Source organism: Microcaecilia unicolor, chromosome 9 (assembly GCF_901765095.1).
Source record: "Microcaecilia unicolor chromosome 9, aMicUni1.1, whole genome shotgun sequence".
Taxonomy (NCBI): Eukaryota; Metazoa; Chordata; class Amphibia; order Gymnophiona; family Siphonopidae; genus Microcaecilia; species Microcaecilia unicolor.
The window spans coordinates 145,824,063-145,842,493 of record NC_044039.1 but is presented as its reverse complement, the minus strand read 5'-3'; the positions used below and the strand labels follow the sequence as shown (position 1 = coordinate 145,842,493).

Sequence of the window (18,431 nt, the reverse complement as noted above, 5' to 3'; positions counted from 1 at the left end):
AACGGGTAAAATCTAAGATACAAAAAATTAAAGATGTTACGGGAGGGTAGCTGTATACGGACCCCGACACAGAGAAGGGATTCCTCAGCTATTATAAAGGCCTGTATAGAGCTCCAGAGGGAAAGTCCCCGGAGACGGTTGCTGGATATCTAGACTCGCTTCCTCTCCAGAGCTTGAATGAGGAGGGACGCCAAAGGATGGAGGAACCAATGCGTCAGGGGGAGATCACGGGGGTCATTCTAAAACTACCCAATGGTAAGGCTCCCGGACTAGATGGATTTACAGCAAGATTTTATAAACAATTCCAGAGTCTGGTAAGCCTGTTGTTGTTGAGGGTGGGTAATGGGGTACTGGAGGGTGGGGAGCTCCCGAGATCAATGATGGAGGCGGAAGTGACGGTCATACCTAAACCGGGGAAAGACCCGATGGAGTGTGGGTCCTATAGACCCATCTCCTTGCTCAATGTGGATGCTAAAATCATAGCTAAGGTATTGGCCAACAGATTGGGCAGACTGTTACCTACATTAATAGAGTCGGACCAAGCAGGTTTTATACCGGGGAGGCAAAGTAGGAGATAATATCAGAAGAACACTACACCTGATGTGGGAGGCACAGCACACAAGAACAGGGGTAGCTATACTGTCGATAGATGCCTAAAAGGCCTTCGACAGGCTGAATTGGAGCTTCTTGAGGGTAGTGCTTCAGAGAATGGGCCTGGGAGGGAATTTTAGTCTCTGGGTGGAGGCACTGTATAAGAACCCAAAGGCGTGCCTGAATATCAATGGGGGTTACTCACCCTTTTTCTCGATTGGTAGAGGCACCCGGCAGGGGTGCCCGCTGTCCCCACTGCTTTTTGCCCTTTATGTGGAACCATTGGCCTTGGCGATCAGAGACCACCCAGGGATAAGAGGGATGAGGATTGGAGACCGGGAACACCGCATAGCGATGTTTGCCGATGACATGCTACTATATATAAAGGACCCGGGAGACACTCTGCCGATTATCTTGGGGATATTTGAGGAGTATGAGAAATATGCAGGGCTCAAAATAAATAGGGACAAAAGTGAGATTTTGGGAGTCTCCTTAAGGGAGGAGGAGGAGGCAGAGCTAAAAGCCCGGTTTGAGTTTAAGTAGGCGAGACACAGAATTAGGTACCTAGGGATCCAATTGCCGGGGGACCTAGAGAGGTTATTTGCGCTTAACTATGGACGCTTGCAAGAGCAGATACAAAATGACATGTTGAGATGGAAAAACTAAATGGCTATCATGGTGCGGGAGGATGGCTGTGATTAAAATGAATGTGCTACCACGCATATTGTTTCTCTTCCAGACACTGGCAATTGCGGTGCCGAAATCATTTCTTAAAAGGCTACAGAGTACCATATTGAATGGGGAAACAAGAGACCGCGGCTGGCACAAAGGGTCTTGTGGGGGGGAAAGGAGAGGGGAGGGAGAGCGGTCCCCAATTTGGAGTGGTACTATTGGGGTTCTCAATTGAAGATGATTTTGGATTGGGAACGGGGTAGGGAGAAGCCTGCTATTCAGGTGGAACAAGCCTACTGGCCACAGAGGACGTTGAGATCATTATTGTGGACTTCCGAGAGATTGGGGAGAGGGCAAAGAGGGAGGGGCAACCCTTTTCTAGGTCACCTATTGGAAGTATGGGGAATGTTGAGGAGAAGAAGGAGGCGCCCAGCGGCAGTGTCATCACTGGCTCACCTTAGGTGGGAGCCTAAATTCATAGCGGGTAGGGAGAATGCTACGTTTGCTAGATGGGAGCGGAGGGGAGTGGAGAGATTTAGAGATGGGATGCATGGGAGTGGCTTGTGGACCTCTGAGGAGATGAGAGATAGGTATGGGATCCCTGAGGGAGACAGATTTGCGCATACACAATTAAATACATTTCATGGGGAAGCAGGGATGGGGAACACCACGGGAGGGGGAATGGTTGGAAAACTTGTGGAGCTTGTTGCGAAAAGTCCCAAGGTCCATCTCAGTGGTGTACCGCTACCTCCAGGGGGAGGAAGAGAGGGCATATTCATTCCAGGGAGCGTGAGAGTGGGACTTACATTGTCACGTCACAGAGGAGGAATGGGAACACATATGTGGGGAAGTTCAGAAGGCCTCAGTTTGTGTATTGATACAAGAGAATGCCTATAAAGTCCTCACGCGGTGGTACTACACACCAGAAAGGTTGAAAAAAATGTACCCCGGGACCTTGGCAGAGTGTTGGAGATGCAGGTCACAGATAGTCACATTTCTCCATGTATGGTGGACCTGCCCGGGGGTGGTGCCATTCTGGCAAGCAGTGATGAAAGTGCTGGTCAAAACTATGGGAGTATCCCTGGTGTGTAACCCAAAGGCCTGCTTACTGGGAATGCACAATGAACGAGCGGTGTGGGAAGAGAGTAAAATGATGCGCTGGGGATTGGCAGCAGCAAAATGTCTCATTGCACGTGGCTGGAAGTCAGTGGACACCCCCGATATAGGGGAATGGAAAGTCCAAGTAAGGCAATTGTGGTACATGGAGAGATTAACGGTCTATAGAAGGGAGGGTGAACTTAAACGCAGGAAGGGATGGGAAAGGGTACAACACATGATAGAGCATCTTTAAAGAGGCCAATAGGCATTCCAGGGAAAGGGGAGGGGGGAAATTAAATATATATGCATAATTAATGGGGGATTACATGGGGGGCATTAATGGAGGGAGGAAGGTACAAGGAGCAGGGGGGGGGATTATAGAGTTGAACACGGGAAGACATATCGTAGCTAAGAGATAGTCTGCCTGCTGCAACAAAGTTAAGCCTCCAAGATCTGGGGAGGGAAGTAAGTTATGGGTTGTTGACTGTACATGCAACGGACGGGAAAAGAAGCAACCCAACATAGCTGATCAGAGTGTGTATAGAGGCACAGTGGAGAGACAGCTATCACAATTGATGTTTACTCAAAGTTATATGGTTATGTTGGTATATGGATGATTAAATGTAATACGGTATGCAACTGATTAAGGAGAATATTGAGGCACACATGTGAGATAGTTATAATAATTGATGTTTATTCAAGGTTATATGGTGATGTATGTACATTTATGACAAAATGCAATAAAAAAATTTTCAAAGTTAGAAAAAAAATAAAATAATAATGGGAGTTAACTTAGAAAGCATCAAATCCTGCTTAGCGAACAAGCTGTCCCAATAATGGAAAGTTGTCGAAATTGAATGAAAAATCCCCTTGTCCAAGTTTCGATACTTCCGCGGAAGCCAAATCAGATGGCGCAACAAACACGCTCCAACCGAGTCTTGTTCGAGGCCTATCCACCTCTTATGGGGGCTGGCATGGTACCACTCAATAGCTACAAGCACCTGAGCAGCTTTATAATACCAGTATACATTTGGAACACCCAGGCCTCCCATTTGTTGGTCCTTGTATAACACTCGAGAAAGACGCGGCGGCCTTTTGTTGGACCAGATAAAATGAAGAAGGCGATTCTGAATGCCTAAGAGGAAGGATCGAGACAAATGCAGAGGAAGGACCTGAAAAAGGTACAACAAGCGTGGCAGCACATTCATTTTCACTGTAGCAATCCTACCAAACCACGATAATTTGATAGATCCCCAAGCCTCCAAATCTTTATATAAATCATTTAAAAGAGGAGGGTAATTAACTGCGAATAAATCAGAGAATTTGCTAGTAAGAATAACCCCTAGGTATTTAATGCCTGGAACAATCTTCCTCAACCCCTACGCCAAGCCCCCTCCCTACCCATCTTCAAATCTCTGCTTAAAACTCACCTCTTCAAAGCTGCCTTTGGCACCTAACCTCTCGAGAAATATAGTATGCCCTATCAGATTGACTCTACACTTATCTTTTAGATTGTACACTTGTCTTTAGATTGTACACCTGTCTTTTAGATTGTAAGCTCCTTGAGCAGGGACTGTCCTTCCATGTTAAATTGTACAGCGCTGCGTAACCCTAGTAGCGCTTTAGAAATGTTAAGTAGTAGTAGTAGTCACCAAGTGAAACGGAAAGGCTTCTTGTAAGGACGCCAAAACTGGGCCAGGAATACCCACCACCATTGCCTCAGATTTAGACATATTAAGCTTAAATCCAGAGACGGAAGAGTATACCTCTAAAAGCTGAGTTAGATTAGGCAATGAAATTAGGGGTTTAGTTAAAGAGAGCAATATATCGTCAGCGAAAAGTGCCAACTTATATTCCTGACCCGCAACCTGAAGCCCCGGAATATCAGGATTAGCATGGATAGCAATGTCAAGAGGTTCCATGACCAGTGCAAATAGCATAGGCGAAAGGGGGCAACCCTGTCTAGGCCCTCTAGATAAAGGAAACATCTGAGAATTACCACCACTGATATGCACACAGGCTTTGGGAGAATGATAAAGAGCTCGAGTCAAACTTCTAAAGCCCTGGCCTATCCCTAACCTCTCCATCACACTGAGCATAAAGGGCCAATGAACTCAGTCAAAAGCCTTTTCGGCATCCAGACCCAAAAGACACAGGGAAGTCTTTGACTTATTAGCTACATGCAGCACATTAATCATGCGACGCACATTATCTTTAGCCTGCCTATGAGGAATGAAACCGACTTGATCAGGATGAACTGCAGCTAGACGATTTGCTAAAACCTTGGCTATAATTTTAATATCAGAGTTGAGAATGGATATAGGGCGATAAGAGGCACATTCAACCCTATCTTTACCCTGCTTTGGAATTACTGCTATCCATGCTTCCATCATTGAAGATGGAAGCACCTTTCCCTCATGAACACCATTACAAATTTTAGCTAAAAGAGGAGCCAATTCACCCCTAAATACCCTATAACAATCGTTCGGCAGCCCATCCAGACCAGGGGCCTTTCCTGTCGGCAAGTCTTTAATTATAGAAACAATTTCATCCACCTTAATAGCGTCACGCTGCGCATCAGACAAAGAGGGAAGAGACTGTGATGAAAGAAAGGCCTCGATTGCATCATGATGGATATGGGAATCTGCAGAGTATAGAGACCTGTAAAAGGACTGGAAGCGTTGACGGATCAAGGAAGATTGAGTCAATACCTTATTCTTACCATCTCCAATGCGCAAGATTGTCCGATCAAACTGCCACTGTCTCAACCGAAGAGCTAAAGAGCGACCAGGTTTATTCTGATTGAAGTAATGATGCAACTGTTGTTGGCCTCTGACAAACTGTAATTGTTCGGAATATATATGATCCAATCTACGACGAAGGGCCTGAATCTCCTGCAAAAGAGACACAGATTGCGAGGCCTTGTGCCACTCCTTCAAACTAGATAACTGGGACATACAAACTGCGATCTCTTGTCTCCTGGCCTTAGCCTGAATACTAGCATGCTTTAAGAAAAAAACCCTTGTTACAGCCTTCAAAGCGTCCCAAACAATCCCCATAGAAGGACCTGAGTCCAAGTTGATATCAAGGTATTCCTTCAAGTGAGTGTGGTATACAGCTAATAACTTCTCATCCCGTAACAACGAAACATTTAGGGTCCACCTAGTGTCCTTATCCACCTCAGAAAAAGATGAAAGATGTAGCCAAGTAGGGGAGTGATCAGAAATAGTAATAGCTCCTATACCAGAGGTACTTCCACCTTGAGACAGAGATATATCAAGGAGTGTATGGTCTATGCGAGAATAAGAATCATGAGAGTGGGAATAAAAAGAGTAATTCCTTTCCCTAGGGTGATGCAAGTGCCACACATCACAAACTGCTAAAGTGTGGGCTAGAGCCGCCAAAGCCTTGGAGTTTTTAAGATCAGACCGAGAAATTACTCCAGTCTTGTCAATATGCAGACTGAACGTTGCGTTAAAATCACACCCCAACACCAACTTACCAAACGGGTCAGCCTGCACCACCTTGCTAAGCTGAACATAAAATTCTCCCTGAGATTCGTTAGGTGCATAGACAGCAACTAGAGAGAAGGCAGAGTTATTAAGAAGCACATGCAAAAGTAACAACCCCCTGGATCACACTTAACTTTCTGCACCTGGACCTGCAAAGAAGAATGAAGCAAAATCACAACCCCCCGCTTTCTCGAGGTGCTGGCATCGGAAGCACAGAAGACATTCTGGTACTGACGATGAGTGAGAAATTTTTCATGGTCCCTCTGAAAGTGGGTCTCCTGCAAAAATACCACATGGGGAGTATGTAACAGTAATTCCCTAAATAACTTATGATGCTTTTGAGGAGAGTTGAGACCCTTAACATTGTAAGTCAAGAATTTAAGATCCACAATCATTTATACCACAGAACGCCTGAAGAAAGGACCTGGCAAGGCACCAACTTTGGAATGGCAAGAAAATAGAATGAGTGAGAAAAGAGAAAAAAAAAAAAAAAAGGAAGAACCCCCCCCCCTCTTCCAACCCTTCCCCCCTCCGAAAGCACAACAATACTCCCCAATTCCCAAACCTCCCTCTCCTCCCCCCTACCACTTGTCATGAAATACTAGACAGAGACCAACAAGGCCCCTTTACTAGGCTAACCAAAGAAAGTGAACCACTAACCCGAATTACCACCCAATACCCAACTCTCCAACACATCCCCGCTACCTCAGACACAGCCCCCTCCCCCCCCAAAAAAAACAGCACACACAGAAGTCAACAAGAACTCCCCTTCTTCTCCACACCCCTTTCTTACTCATCACTAGCAACATTAGAACAAACTCTATCTAGAGTGGCCTAGTGGTTAGGGTGGTGGACTTTGGTCCTGGGGAACTGAGGAACTAAGTTCGATTCCCGGCACAGGCAGCTCCTTGTGACTGGGCAAGTCACTTAACCCTTCATTGCCTGCCGCATTGAGCCTGCCATGAGTGGGAAAGCGCGGGGTACAAATGTAACAAAAAAAAAAAAAGAATAAACATTAGAGTACAGAGATAGGCCCCATCAATAAGCATAATGTCATATAAACCATATCAGGAAAGCTCCTCAGGTAGCCTTCAATAGGCTCTTGGATTTGTTAGAAACACGCTTCCACTGCTGGAGTTTAGCCCGAGCCACAGGGGCAGTATCCACCGGCGGTGTTCAGCAGCCTTCAACCCTTCCTCGTGTAGTATCTTCCAAACTTCAGGTAAAAGTCAAAGACAGTGCATCCTTCCCCCCCACTGTGAAGCAAAGTCCAAAGGGAAAAGTCCATCGGTACGGGATTTTATTTACAAGTAAGATATCCAGGGCAGGTTTCATTGTGCGTCGCTTAGCCAAAGTCAGCTGAGACAGGTCTTGGAACACCTTGACTTGTGCCTCCTTGTAGTCGATATAGGGGACCTGATGAGCCCGCAGCATCAAGCGCTCTTTCATAGCGTAAGAAGAAAAGCAAACCACGATGTCCCATGGCTTATTATCGAACCTCTTTCCCAATGCTCTGTGTGCTCATTCCACCATAATGTACTCCAAATCAAGCAGCTTACTACAGAGCAATCTGACCACCGCACCGACATCCTCTTTGTCTCCGACTTCTGGGACCCCTCGAAATCGGAGGTTGTTCCTTCTCCCCCGGTTTTCTTGATCGTCCACTTTGTATTGCAACTCATCTATATAATCAAAACATTTTGTAAGTTTTACATCTGCCCCATTCAGATGTTCTGCTTGTTCTTCAGTTCGCGCCTCTAGGTCCTCCACCCGCCCCCCAACTTGCGCAAATCCACGCACAAAACATCCATTCTGTGCAATATTTCCTCCTTAGAGGATTTAATTTCTTCACGGGTCGCCTGCAGGCACTTGGCTAGATCTTTAGAAATGCCACGTTTAGTAGGCACACCGCCTGCCTCTGCAGTGGACACAGCTGAATCTGAATCACAGTGGGAAGCATGAGCCGATGCCTGCACAGGGCGGCTCGCGGCCTTACTCGTTTGCCGCGCTGACTGCCGCTCACTCTCCTTGCGGACCACGGACATCTTCCTCGACCAGGTACACTCGATCTAGGTGAAGTCCAGCAAATTTTCCGCAGAACCGGGTAGCAGTTTAAGGACGTGAAGTGCTATTGTTAGTTAAATGAAAGCGGGAATGCGACGAAGCTCCAGACACAGGCAGCCATCGGAGCTCGTGACGTCACTTCCTCCCCATTCTTTTCTTTTTGAGCTTATATTGGGAGCTTGCTTTTCACTAATTTCTGTTTCAGATTAGGTGGCTGTTGGACGGTCAGCACTGGTGGGGCTGGGAATATCTCTTTCAGTTGAGGATGAATTAATAGCTGTAAATCTTTTATGATTCTTCTAAATTTTTCTAGCTCTGGACTGTGTGTCACTACAAGGGGGATTCTCTCTATGGCTGTCTTCTCTTTGTACTGCAATAGGATTTTCTCTAGGTATTTTAAGGGAAGAGGCAATATTCTTGAAGATTGTTTTGGGGTTGCAGCCTTCTTGTTTGAAGGATTGAGTCAGGATTGTGTTGTGAAATCCTTTTTCTGCCTGGTTTCAGTTTCATCCAGAAATTACCATTATGTTGTTGGTGAAAACCAGAAAGGTAAAATTATGTATCATACCTGATAATTTTCTTTCCATTAATCATAGCTGATCAATCCATAGACTGGTGGGTTGTGTCCATCTACCAGCAGGTGGAGATAGAGAGCAAACTTTTGCCTCCCTATATGTGGTCATGTGCTGCCGGAAACTCCTCAGTATGTCGATATCAAAGCTCCATCCGCAGGACTCAGCACTTAGAGAATTACACCCACGAAGGGACACTCTGCCCAGCTCACCACCGCCGAAACGGGGGAGGGGAATTAACCCAGCTCATCCCCACACAAGTGGGGGAGGGGAATCCGTCCAGCTCATCCCCGCGGAGCGGGGGAGGGACACCACACCCGCCGATGCGGGGGGATCTGGCTTATCCTGCAACCGCAACCGCGGGAGGAGCTGACTGACCCTAACACCGCCGAAGCGGGAGGGGTACAAAGCTGCCCTACAGCCGCACGAAGCGGGAGGGAGTGCCGGCAGAATTTAAATCTCAATCCAGCCCCGTAAAACGGAGGGAAGAGGAATGCAGCAGCTCACTGTAACACAAACTCGTCTCAACTCTTGAAGAATCCAAGTGAAAGAAGAACTTGAACACGAAGTCCTCCTGAAGTAACTGAAGGCTAAACTTGAACCTAAAATTCAACCAGAATATAAACAGTACAGATATCTGGGAGGGGCTATGGATTGATCAGCTATGATTAATGGAAAGAAAATTATCAGGTATGATACATAATTTTACCTTCCATATCATCAAGCTGATCAATCCATAGACTGGTGGGATGTACCGAAGCAGTACTCACCCAGGGCGGGACATAGAAATCCCTGACCGCAACACTGAAGCTCCAAACCGGGCCTCCGCCCGAGCAGCCACAGTCAAGCGGTAATGCCTGGCAAAGGTATGGGCCTTCCCCGCGGCCACCTAAGCCGCTGCAATGGCTTCCTTGCCCATCTTGCCACTGTAGGCTTAGAAGCCTGCAGACCCTTACGAGGACCTGTAAACAGGACAAACAGATGATCCGATTTCCGGAAATCATTGGTCACTTCCAAGTATCTGATGATGACTCGTCTCACATCCAGAAATTGAGAGCAGAGTATTCCTCTGGGTAGACCTCCCTACGAAAGGAAGGGAGACAGAGCTGCTGAATCACATGGAAGCGAAAACAATCTTGGGCAGGAAGGAAGGCACTGTGCGAATAGTCACTCCTGCCTCAGTGAACTGCAGAAAAAGCTCTCGACATGAGAGTGCCTGGAGCTCGGAAACTCTTCTGGCTGAAGTGATAGCCACCAAAAAGACTGCTTTCAACGTCAGGTCTTTCAGAGATGCCCTCGACAAGGGTTCAAAAGGCGGCTTCTGCAATGCTCTTAGCACCAGGTTGAGATTCCACGCAGGCACCACTGAGTGCAGAGGAGGGCGCAGGTGATTAACTCCCTTGAGAAAGCGTACCACATCTGGCTGCGAAGCCAGGGAAGCACCCTTCAGGCAGCCCCTGAAGCAAGCCAGAGCCGCTACCTGAACTTTCAGGGAACTGAGCGACAGGCCTTTGTCCAGACCTTCTTGCAGGAACGCCAACACTGAAGAAATTGGAGCAGTGCAGGGAGAAAGTGAGCCTGCTTCACACCACGCTGCAAAGATACGCCAAACCCTGGCGTAAGCAGTAGAAGTAGAGCGCTTCCTCGCTCTCAGCATAGTGGCGATGACCTTGTCTGAGAAGCCCTTCTTTCTCAGACGCTGCCGCTCAATAGCCAGGCCGTAAGACCAAAGGGGGAGGGATCCTCCATCACCACGGGGCCCTGATGAAACAGGCCCTGCTCCACTGACAGCCGCAGAGGATCGCCGACTGAGAGCCTGATCAAGTCCGCATACCAGGGCCAATCCGGACCCACCAGGATTACCCTGCCGGGATGCTTTGCCACCCGGTCTAGCACCCTGCCCAACATGGGCCAGGGCGGGAACACATAGAGAAGCTCTTGTGTCGGCCACTGTTGGAGAAGAGCATCTACTCCCAGGGATCGAGGGTCCCGTCCTCTGCTGAAAAAGCGCGGCACTTGACAATTGGCCGATGACGCCATCAGATCTAGGCTCGGCTGGCCCCAGCGCTTCGTGATGCCCAAGAACGCCTGAGCAGATAGCTGCCACTCTCCGGGCTCCAAGGTATGGCAACTGAGAAAGTCCGCCTTGACATTCATGACTCCGGCAATGTGGGCCGCTGACAGCTGTTCCAGGTTCGCTTCCGCCCACTGGCATAGATTCATGGCCTCCTTGGCTAGAGGGGCGCTCTTGGTACCTCCCTGGCGGTTGACATAGGCCACAGCCGTGGCATTGTCCGACAGGACCCGTACAGGCTTCAACACCAGTACCGGGATGAACTCCAACAACACCAACCGAATGGCTCTGAGTTCCAGGAGGTTGATAGACCACTTGCCTCTGCAGGAGACCAGAGCCCCTGCGCTGTCCTTCCCAAGCAGTGGGCTCCCCAGCCCATCAAAGAGGCATCTGTCGTGACGACAATCCACTCCGGGGTCACCAGAGGCATTCCTGCAGACAACTTGTCTGTCTGCGTCCACCAGCTCAGCGCCTTGCGCACTGCTGGGTCCAAGGGAAGGCGCACAGCATAATCCTCCGACATCGGAGTCCAGCGCAGCAGCAGAGATTGTTGTAGTGGTCTCATATGAGCCCTGGCCCAGGGTACTACTTCCATCGTGGCCGTCATAGAGCCCAACAGCTGCACGTAGTCCCAAGCCCGAATAGGAGAGGCTACTAGGAACTAGTCCACCTGAGCCTGAAACTTGACAATCCGATTGTCTGGCAGGAACACTCTGCCCACTTGGGTGTCGAATCGAACTCCCAGATACTCCAGGGACTGAGTCGGGCGCAGCTGGCTTTACTTCCAGTTGATGATCCACCCCAGGGAGCTCAAAAGAGCAACCACCCGGTTCACAGCTTTGCCGCACTCTGCATAAGAGGGGGCTTGGATCAGGATAAGGATGGACTTGAACTCCTTCCTTCCTCAGGAAGGCCGCGATGACCACCATTACTTTGGAGAAGGTTCGCGGAGCAGTAGCCAACCCGAACGGGAGGGCTCTGAACTGGAAGTGTCGGCCCAGTACTGCAAAACGCAGAAAGCGTTGATGAGGAGGCCAGATGGGAATATGCAAGTACGCTTCCTTGATGTCCAAGGATGCCAGGAACTCTCCTGCCTTCACTGCCGCTGTAACAGAGCGGAGGGTCTCCATGCGAAAGTGCCCTTTGAGGTCGAGGATAGGCCGTACAGAACCTCCTTTCTTTGGTATCACAAAGAAAAAGGAGTAACATCCCTTGCCAAGCTGATTTTCTGGCACCGGAACGACCGCCCCCAGGCGGATCAGATTGTTCAAGGTCTGCTGCACTACCACAGCTTTGACCGGTGACTTGCAGGGAGAGAGTACAAACCCGTCTCTTAAGGGTCGGCAGAACTCTAGCTTGTAGCCGTCTCTGATGACTTCCAGCACCCAAGCGTCTGAAGTTATTGTGGTCCACTCGCCCATAAACGAGGACAGCCGTCCTCCAATCTGCACTGGGGCGTGGAGCAAGGCCCCGTCATTGGGTACGAGACCCTGGGGGAGGACCGGAGGGAGCACCTCCGGGACGGCGGTCTCTGCGAAAGGAATGCTGCTTGGGGGAGAAGTTCCTCTTGAAGGAAGAGGGGGCAGAGGAGCCCGACCTGCCCGGGCGGTACCGACGGGCTTCCTGAAACCGTCCTCTGGAGGTACCAGGGCGAGTACTAGCCCGAGCCCTGACCTCTGGTAACTTCTTGCCCTTAGACGTGCCGAGATCGGTCACGATTTTGTCCAGCTCGACCCCAAAGAGCAGCTTGCCTTTAAAAGGCAATCTAGCCAGGCGGGATTTAGAGGCGTGGTCAGCAGACCAATGTTTCAGCCAAAGCCACCGCCGCGCAGAGATTGTCTGAGCCATGCCTTTCGCTGAGGCCCTCAAGACATCATACAGCAAGTCTGCCAAATAGGCTAAGCCCGATTCCAGGGCCGGCCAATCAGCCCTCAAGGAAAGATCCGAGGGGAAAGCCCGCTGCACCATAGTCAGGCACGCCCTGGCCACATAGGAGCCGCAAATTGAGGCCTGCAAACTTAAAGCAGCTGCCTCAAAGGACGACCTTAAGGCCGCCTCCAATCTTCTGTCTTGGGCGACCTTTAGGGCCGTGCCACCTTCCACCGGCAACGCCGTTTTCTTAGTCACCGCAGTGATTAAAGAATCCACGGTAGGCCACAGATAGGCCTCACGTTCACTTTCAGTCAGAGGATAGAGGCGGGACATAGCCCTAGCCACTTTAAGGCTCGCTTCCGGGACAGCCCATTGAGCCGCAATTAAGGTGTGCATGGCATCATGCACGTGGAAGGTTCTAGGCGGGCGCTTCGTCCCCAGCATAATGGCAGAGCCAACAGGGGCTGAGGGAGAGACGTCCTCCGGAGAGGAAATCTTCAAAGTGTCCATGGCCTGTACCAACAGGTTGGACAAATCCTCTGAGCTAAAAAGCCGCGCTGCAGAGGGGTCATCCGCTCCATCCGAGCGGGGATCCGTCTCCTCCAAGGAATCCGCAAAGGACCGTTGGGAGACCTCAGATACGCTGCCCTCATCTACATCGGAGGAGACAAAGTCCTCCAAGGCCTGGGAATCAACCTGAGGGCGTTTACCTCTGGGAACCTCAACCTCTTTACCAGACGAGGGAGCAGGGGCAGCGTTTTGCATAAGGAAGGCCTGATGCAGCAGCAAAACAAACTCGGGGGAGAAACCCCCTAGACTGTGTACTTCCGCAGCCTGGGCAACAGCCCTAGACGCACCCTCAACCGGCGCTCGCAAGAGCGGGGGAGAGACATGCTGCGCATCCAAAATGGCGTCCGGCGCGACACTCCGCGAAGGAGCCGCGCGGGAAGAACGGCGCTTAACTTTAGCCGCTTTTGTGCCGTCGCCCAAATTAAGGGCGTTCATGGCATTAATGTCTCCAACCTCAAGGGCGGCCCAAGAAGAAGCCGTCTGAGCCGCGTGGCCGGCCAAGATGGCGGAGGCGAGGAGCGGGGGATGGGCGTTTATGGCGGGAAAAATCGCCACGCCGGAGGAAGGACCGGGACATTCATCGGCCACGAAACTGTCACCCAACAAGGGCGAATCAGGCTTTAAGACCCCCGCATCCCCTCTAGAAGCGACCAAGCGATCCGGGGAGCGACTCTTTACGCCCTCGCCCTCCGACGCCATATGCCACGTGGAGATAAATCGGGGAACCCCCTGCCCGCTATAAAAAGGTAAAAATTACCTGCTGTCCGCTCCGAGCTGTAACGACCTGGTGTCCCAGTGAGTAGCTGCAATAAACGTTTAAATAAACGTCGAAATAAACGCCTTTAAGGACGTTCAAAATTTTTTTCTTTTTTTTTTTTTTTTTTTTTTAACGGAGCCAGCGGGAGGGGGGAGAAAAGGAGGGACCTGGCACCACCAGGTTTGCACTTGCTCAAAATAGCCCTCAACCCCAGGCACTCAACAAAACCTAAAAATTAGGCTTGGAGGCCTAGCCAGAGCTGCTGCTGTGTGTGACCACCACCTGCTGAGATAGAGAACATACTGAGGAGTTTCCGGCAGCACATGACCACATATAGGGAGGCAAAAGTTTGCTCTCTATCTCCACCTGCTGGTAGATGGACACAACCCACCAGTCTATGGATTGATCAGCTTGATGATATGGAATTTGTGTTTTGTTCCATTTGTCTCCCCCCTCTCCCAAACAGGAGTTGCCCCTCCTCCAGGATCCCCTGAGTTCTTCCCCCACTGGGCCCTATCTTACAATCCCTGGTGGTCTAGGGGTGTAATTGGGGCAGCTGAGCTTTCCATCCAACAAATACTGAAACATATCAAATGAACGCCAACAAGGGTTCTGTACCATGATTCTTGTAAAACCCATAGTGATGCGGATCTTAAAAATAAAAATATATATATATTCATCTTAAGAGCTGAAGTAGGTAGGAATCTCTTAGCAGCTCCCTTAGTTGAGCAAGCTAATTGTTGTGGTCCTGGTTAGGATCACTATCTGGGCTTGGTATAAGGACTCCCACCACATTTGGAACAGGATGTTTTTCTTGACATTGGATTAGGGTTGGATGATTGGTAGATGAGGGAGGGGTGTCGGAATTTTTTTTTTGTATAAACAAAAGATGTTTGTCAATGCTTGGAATTGTTTGTGATTAAATAAAAAGTAATTAAAAAAAACTCGAGCTCACCACAATTTCTGGCTTTAGTAGTATATATTGAATCATATTGCTCATCATGAAAGCAGAAAACTATTTCTGCATATTGCCTGACAAATTGTTTTTATTTGGATTTATTTACCGCCTTTTTGAAGGAATTCACTCAAGGCAGTCTACAGCAAGAATAAGTCAAACATAAGCAATAGACAATTACAGAGGTAAAAATATTTAAACAACAACATAAAATATGGCATAATATACATTACAATGCCAAAATACACAATAAAACATTTGAATAGCATAGGGTGTAAGCAAAGATGGAACATATAGATAGATAAGATAGAGTAACAGGAGTAAGAAAATAAGGGACTAGTTAAAGAGAGTTGCAAATGAGGAGCTTGAACATTATCTTGGTTAGGGTATGAGTGGATAAACATGTCCTGCCATACGTGCAGCCAGTGTCATTTACTTCTTCTGTTAAAGGTTTGGTTGAAGAGCCAAGCTTTCACCCAATTTATATCTATTAACCCACTACAGTAGTTTTGAAGATAGAACTGAAAAAGAGGAAAACGGATACAAATGAGGGAGGTAAAAGGGGAATAGGAGTCTGGATGGGGGCTAAGAAAGAGAATGGAGGTGGAAAGGGGATGAATAACAGGGAAAGCGATAGGGCTGGTGACAGATGAGAAAGAGGAAGTTAAAGCCATAGAGGGAATGAGAGTGGAAATAGGGGACCAGAAAATGGGTGAAAGCCAGGAAGTAATAAGAGGCTGTGGAAAGAATGAGAGAGCAGAGAAATGAGGACAATAAGGGTAGGAAATGGAACACTGATAATTAGGTGAAAGGTAGAAAGAGAATGAAGAGAGGACAATGAGAAATTAAATGTAGCTATGATGTTATGGAAAGGCAATATAGCAAATATTTTAACAAACTCACACATAATTAGATACAAAGGAAAGAAATTGAGAACAAAAAGTAAACTGAAGGAATCAATATCAGACAGATGTGATGTAGGTGTGAAAGGGGGGGGGCGAGAGGACAGTAAGGGTAAAGAAAAAATTTGAAATAAGATCCCCAAAAAACGTCTTAGGAGAAAATGAAGAACAGAAAGTGGTAGAATGTGATTAGTCACTAGGCCCAACCCAACTGGAAACAAAGTGATCAGAAAACACCAAGCAGGTTTAATAGACAGGAGATGAAGTGGCTTCAAAACGCTGAAACCAATTAGGTCAATCTGAGTTTTCCCTTCCCCATGCAAACCTATGAGCTGCTGCATCTACGTTGTCGTTCTTTATTGTTGGTAGCATTTTTATTTAATCTCACTTATATTTTCAAACATGCCAGCTTGTGCAGCATACGGAAGTAAACAGAGGAAGCATAAAAACAGGATAACTTTTCATAGGTAGAGTAGTAATTTGTTATAAATCTTAAATCAGTGGTCAGTTGGAGGGGCTGATTACAGGGACACCCTAGCACGTGTTATATTCGTTTAGAGATTTTTTTTCTCCTGGTAATGGGCCACTAAAACAGACATCATGTTATGAGAATCAGGTGCTTAACATTCAGAGTTTCTATTTATGACATTCATATCCCACATTTAACATGTATTAGGTTGAAACCTGGAAACATTTGAAAGCTTTTTTTTTTTTTTTACATGTGCCTAGATAGTTTGTGGAAACTTGCTCCTTCTGTTTTGAAGAATGCAGTAGTATATTATAAAAATGCACTTAATATTGTTTATTACTATTATTTACTACTGGTTGATATACAGCAGAAGTTAACCAAGTCAACTTCATGCTTTGTAATATAATTTTTAATAGCATTTTTCTCAGTCCGTGTCAGAAAAATATTTGCAAGTGCAATTTTATTATGCAGGCAAACAATACACCGCCAAAATACAAAATAGCAAGCAGCACAGTATTAGTCACCAAGTTTATACAAAGTTATTTTCGGTGGAAAATAAATCTGTTGGCTGCCTATGTGAATATTCCATCACTGTTTAATTATTGCTACCAAGTATTACATATTTAGGGCATATGCCTTAAACATATATTGTTCACATTTGTTTATCTAGACCTTACATGCACATGGTATTGCTTATTAACCCCAAAGGCAAAAACAAAGTGTGGTTAAACAATTTGGTATAAACTGTGTGGTTTATGCCTTTATTTGTTATGAAACACTTTGAGTCCTACTGATCTATACATCTATTGTGTTATTTTGGGGGGGGGGGGGGGGAAACAGTCAGGTGGGCTTATAAGGAGGAAGGGGAGTATGGGAGGGGAAGGGTTCTTGGGGTAAAAGTAAAAGTTTTTATTGTGCCATGTTGGATGGTTTACTGTTTTTTTCTCGTTCTGTATGAAGCTTATCAACTAACATGTTTTGCTTTTAATAAAGATGATTAAAACATAAAAAAACAAGTTTTGGATGTTACTGAATTCTATTTTTCTGTCTCACTGTATTTCCAATTTTGGCACAGTATGAGCCATAACAAGAACAAAATATAAGAAAACCAATGGGCTGCATTAGGGGCTTATAGCCCATTTAGTTATGTTTTCACAAATGAGAGATCTGTTTGACAGAAAATATTTTTATTATTTTGACTTATAAACCACTTGTCCCTGAAACATGCTCAAACAACAGAATAATCCATTTGTGTATCTAAAAGGTAAAATTCTACAAACCTACCCTCCTCTCCTCCTTCCTGTACACATTAATTGATTTGATTACTTTATTTCTTGTCTATTAGATTGTAAGCTCTTTGAGCAGGGACTGTCTTTCTTCTATGTTTGTGCAGCGCTGCGTACGCCTTGTAGCGCTATAGAAATGCTAAATAGTAGTAGTAGTAAGATGTGAATGCATGTGCCCCAGTGAAAAGAGAATTTAATTCTACTTCCATTTAATTTCAATATATTCCATCATTTTTATAACACCATGCTTACCAAGGCAGATTACAACAACATTTAAGATGAACCCATCAGGAAACAGGCTATCCTCACTGAAATTTGGCCATTTGTATTGTACACAGTGTATTTATTTTGTTTTTAGTGTAGAAAAATGATCACAAAATACAGAATTTAAAATTGCTGTTTCTACCAGTTATAATAATTTGTAAGTTGTTTTAGTGATATTCAATTGTTATTTTATGATATTTATATCTACAAATGGGAAGCTTTCAAATAAATTAAAAAGCTGTCCAATAGGTTAAAAAAAAAAAACTTTTGTCCTCCACCTTTTAAGGCACTGCCTATCCAGATGAAACAGCTTTAGACTTGTTACAGATGGACCAACAATTAAAAAAAAAAAAAACAAGATAATGTGGATGCAGCAGCTCATAGGTTTGTTTGCTGTTTTGAGTAAACGGGGATGACGGCTGCGCTGGGAAGGGGAAACAAACTCTCTCCTAATTGGCTTCCTTGCTTAATGGACCAGATAGGCTCACCACTCCTGTTTATTAAACCTCATTGTAAAATACAGGTTCCTTCCTTCTTCTATAATGGAACCACCCAGAAATTTGGAGACTGCAATAAGCAGAAGTTGGTTCCGGACACAACAATCTCTTGAGCAGGCCCTGGCGAGATAAACATTTGTTCTACTACTACTACTACTACTACTACTTAACATTTCTAAAGCGCTACTAGGGTTACGCAGCGCTGTACAGTTTCGCAAAGAAGGACAGTCCCTGCTCAAAGGAGCTTACAATCTAAAGGATGAAATGTCAAGTTGG

General features: G+C 46.7%; 1 protein-coding gene across 3 annotated transcripts in view; it reads right to left on the bottom strand.

Moving 5' to 3' along the window:
• EXD1 (exonuclease 3'-5' domain containing 1) overlaps window positions 1-18,431 on the bottom strand; it is a 125,251-nt gene that overhangs the window by 105,228 nt on the left and 1,592 nt on the right. The gene's annotated exons all lie outside the window — the stretch shown is intronic.